The following is a 4,882-nucleotide window of genomic DNA, read 5'->3' on the forward strand; positions in this document are numbered from 1 at the left end:
GTACGAAAATCCCTATTGATTTTCCTGTTTTTATAAGGAAGTAAAATGTGAAAAAAATATTTCTACATCCCATGGCCTTTCCCAACCATTTAAATTTTTCTCTTACATGTCTAACACTTCCAAAAAACCAATACAACGCCCACCCAGAACAATATATAAAGCTAAGGGAACCGTTCACTGGGTAATTATCCGTACGAAAATCCCTATTGATTTACCTGTTTTTAAAAGGAAATAAAATGTGAAAAAAATATTTCTACATCCCATGGCCTTTCCCAACCATTTATATTTTTCTCTTACAGGTCTAACACTTCTGAAAAACCAATACAACGCCCATCCGGAACAATATATAAAGCTAAATGAACCGTTCACTGGGTACTTATCCGTACGAAAAACCCTATTGATTTACCTGTTTTTACAAGGAAGTAAATGTGAAAAAAATATTTCTACATCCCATGGCCTTTCCCAACCATTTAAATTTTTCTCTTACAGGTCTAACACTTCCAAAAAACCAATACAACGCCCACCCGGATCAATATATAAAGCTAAACGAACCGTTCACTGGGTACTTATCCGTACGAAAATCCCTATTGATTTACCTGTTTTTAAAAGGAAATAAAATGTGAAAAAAATATTTCTGCATCCCATGGCCTTTCCCAACCATTTAAATTTTTCTCTTACAGGTCTAACACTTCTGAAAATCCAATACAACGCCCACCCGGAACAATATATAAAGCTAAACGAACCGTTCACTGGGTACTTATCCGTACGAAAAACCCTATTGATTTACCTGTTTTTACAAGGAAGTAAATGTGAAAAAAATATTTCTACATCCCATGGCCTTTCCCAACCATTTAAATTTTTCTCTTACAGGTCTAACACTTCCGAAAAACCAATACAACGCCCACCCGGAACAATATATAAATCTAAACTAACCGTTCACTGGGTACTTATCCGTACGAAAAACCCTATTGATTTACCTGTTTTTACAAGGAAGTATAAGTGAAAAAAATATTTCTACATCCCATGGCCTTTCCCAACCATTTAAATTTTTCTCTTACAGGTCTAACTCTTCCGAAAAACCAAAACAACGCCCACCCGGAACAATATATAAAGCTAAACGAACCGTTCACTGGTCACTTATCCGTACGAAAAACCCTATTGATTTACCTGTATTACAAGGAAATAAAATGTGAAAAAAATATTTCTACATCCCATGGCCTTTCCCAACCATTCAAATTTTTCTCTTACAGGTCTAACACTTCCGAAAAACCAAAACAATGCCCACCCGGAACAATATATAAAGCTAAACGAACCGTTCACTGGGCACTTATCCGTACGAAAAACCTTATTGATTTACCTGTTTTTACAAGGAAATAAAATGTGAAAAAAATATTTCTACTTCCCATGGCCTTTCCCAACCATTTAAATTTTTCTCTTACAGGTCTAACACTTCCGAAAAACCAAAACAACGCCCACCCGGAACAATATATAAAGCTAAACGAACCGTTCACTGGGTACATATCCGTACGAAAATCCCTATTGATTTTCCTGTTTTTATAAGGAACTAAAATGTGAAAAAAATATTTCTACATCCCATGGCCTTTCCCAACCATTTAAATTTTTCTCTTACAGGTCTAACACTTCTGAAAAACCGATACAACGCCCACCCGGAACAATATATAAAGCTAAACGAACCGTTCACTGGGTACTTATCCGTACGAAAAACCCTATTGATTTACCTGTTTTTACAAGGAAGTAAATGTGAAAAAAATATTTCTACATCCCATGGCCTTTCCCAACCATTTAAATTTTTCTCTTACAGGTCTAACACTTCTGAAAAACCAAAACAACGCCCATCCGGCACAATATATAAAGCTAAACGAACCGTTCACTGGGTACATATCCGTACGAAAATCCCTATTGATTTTCCTGTTTTTATAAGGAAGTAAAATGTGAAAAAAATATTTCTACATCCCATGGCCTTTCCCAACCATTTAAATTTTTCTCTTACAGGTCTAACACTTCTGAAAAACCAATACAACGCCCACCCGGAACCATATATAAAGCTAAATGAACCGTTCACTGGGTACTTATCCGTACGAAAAACCCTATTGATTTACCTGTTTTTACAAGGAAGTAAATGTGAAAAAAATATTTCTACATCCCATGGCCTTTCCCAACCATTTAAATTTTTCTCTTACAGGTCTAACACTTCCAAAAAACCAATACAACGCCCACCCGGATCAATATATAAAGCTAAACGAACCGTTCACTGGGTACTTATCCGTACGAAAATCCCTATTGATTTACCTGTTTTTAAAAGGAAATAAAATGTGAAAAAAATATTTCTGCATCCCATGGCCTTTCCCAACCATTTAAATTTTTCTCTTACAGGTCTAACACTTCTGAAAATCCAATACAACGCCCACCCGGAACAATATATAAAGCTAAACGAACCGTTCACTGGGTACTTATCCGTACGAAAAACCCTATTGATTTACCTGTTTTTACAAGGAAGTAAATGTGAAAAAAATATTTCTACATCCCATGGCCTTTCCCAACCATTTAAATTTTTCTCTTACAGGTCTAACACTTCCGAAAAACCAATACAACGCCCACCCGGAACAATATATAAATCTAAACTAACCGTTCACTGGGTACTTATCCGTACGAAAAACCCTATTGATTTACCTGTTTTTACAAGGAAGTATAAGTGAAAAAAATATTTCTACATCCCATGGCCTTTCCCAACCATTTAAATTTTTCTCTTACAGGTCTAACTCTTCCGAAAAACCAAAACAACGCCCACCCGGAACAATATATAAAGCTAAACGAACCGTTCACTGGGCACTTATCCGTACGAAAAACCCTATTGATTTACCTGTATTACAAGGAAATAAAATGTGAAAAAAATATTTCTACATCCCATGGCCTTTCCCAACCATTCAAATTTTTCTCTTACAGGTCTAACACTTCCGAAAAACCAAAACAATGCCCACCCGGAACAATATATAAAGCTAAACGAACCGTTCACTGGGCACTTATCCGTACGAAAAACCTTATTGATTTACCTGTTTTTACAAGGAAATAAAATGTGAAAAAAATATTTCTACTTCCCATGGCCTTTCCCAACCATTTAAATTTTTCTCTTACAGGTCTAACACTTCCGAAAAACCAAAACAACGCCCACCCGGAACAATATATAAAGCTAAACGAACCGTTCACTGGGTACATATCCGTACGAAAATCCCTATTGATTTTCCTGTTTTTATAAGGAACTAAAATGTGAAAAAAATATTTCTACATCCCATGGCCTTTCCCAACCATTTAAATTTTTCTCTTACAGGTCTAACACTTCTGAAAAACCGATACAACGCCCACCCGGAACAATATATAAAGCTAAACGAACCGTTCACTGGGTACTTATCCGTACGAAAAACCCTATTGATTTACCTGTTTTTACAAGGAAGTAAATGTGAAAAAAATATTTCTACATCCCATGGCCTTTCCCAACCATTTAAATTTTTCTCTTACAGGTCTAACACTTCTGAAAAACCAAAACAACGCCCATCCGGCACAATATATAAAGCTAAACGAACCGTTCACTGGGTACATATCCGTACGAAAATCCCTATTGATTTTCCTGTTTTTATAAGGAAGTAAAATGTGAAAAAAATATTTCTACATCCCATGGCCTTTCCCAACCATTTAAATTTTTCTCTTACATGTCTAACACTTCCAAAAAACCAATACAACGCCCACCCGGAACAATATATAAAGCTAAGCGAACCGTTCACTGGGTAATTATGCGTACGAAAATCCCTATTGATTTACCTGTTTTTAAAAGGAAATAAAATGTGAAAAAAATATTTCTACATCCCATGGCCTTTCCCAACCATTTATATTTTTCTCTTACAGGTCTAACACTTCTGAAAAACCAATACAACGCCCACCCGGAACAATATATAAAGCTAAACGAACCGTTCACTGGGTACTTATCCGTACGAAAAACCCTATTGATTTACCTGTTTTTACATGGAAGTAAATGTGAAAAAAATATTTCTACATCCCATGGCCTTTCCCAACCATTTAAATTTTTCTCTTACAGGTCTAACACTTCCAAAAAACCAATACAACGCCCACCCGGATGAATATATAAAGCTAAACGAACCGTTCACTGGGTACTTATCCGTACGAAAATCCCTATTGATTTACCTGATTTTAAAAGGAAATAAAATGTGAAAAAAATATTTCTACATCCCATGGCCTTTCCCAACCATTTAAATTTTTCTCTTACAGGTCTAACACTTCTGAAAAACCAATACAACGCCCACCCGGAACAATATATAAAGCTAAACGAACCGTTCACTGGGTACTTATCCGTACGAAAAACCCTATTGATTTACCTGTTTTTACAAGGAAGTATATGTGAAAAAAATATTTCTACTTCCCATGGCCTTTCCCAACCATTTAAATTTTTCTCTTACAGGTCTAACACTTCCGAAAAACCAATACAACGCCCACCCGGAACAATATATAAAGCTAAATGAACCGTTCACTGGGTACTTATCCGTATGAAAATCCCTATCGATTTTCCTGTTTTTACAAGGAAATAAAATGTGAAAAAAATATTTCTACATCCCATGGCCTTTCCCAACCATTTAAATTTTTCTCTTACAGGTCTAACACTTCCGAAAAAACAATACAACGCCCACCCGGAACAATGTATAAAGCTAAACAAACCGTTCACTGGGCACTTATCCGTACGAAAAACCCTATTGATTTACCTGTTTTTACAAGGAAATAAAATGTGAAAAAAATATTTCTACATCCCATGGCCTTTCCCAACCATTTAAATTTTTCTCTTACAGGTCTAACACTT

Source organism: Paroedura picta, unplaced genomic scaffold, assembly GCF_049243985.1.
Source record: "Paroedura picta isolate Pp20150507F unplaced genomic scaffold, Ppicta_v3.0 Ppicta_v3_sca23, whole genome shotgun sequence".
NCBI classification, from domain to species: Eukaryota; Metazoa; Chordata; class Lepidosauria; order Squamata; family Gekkonidae; genus Paroedura; species Paroedura picta.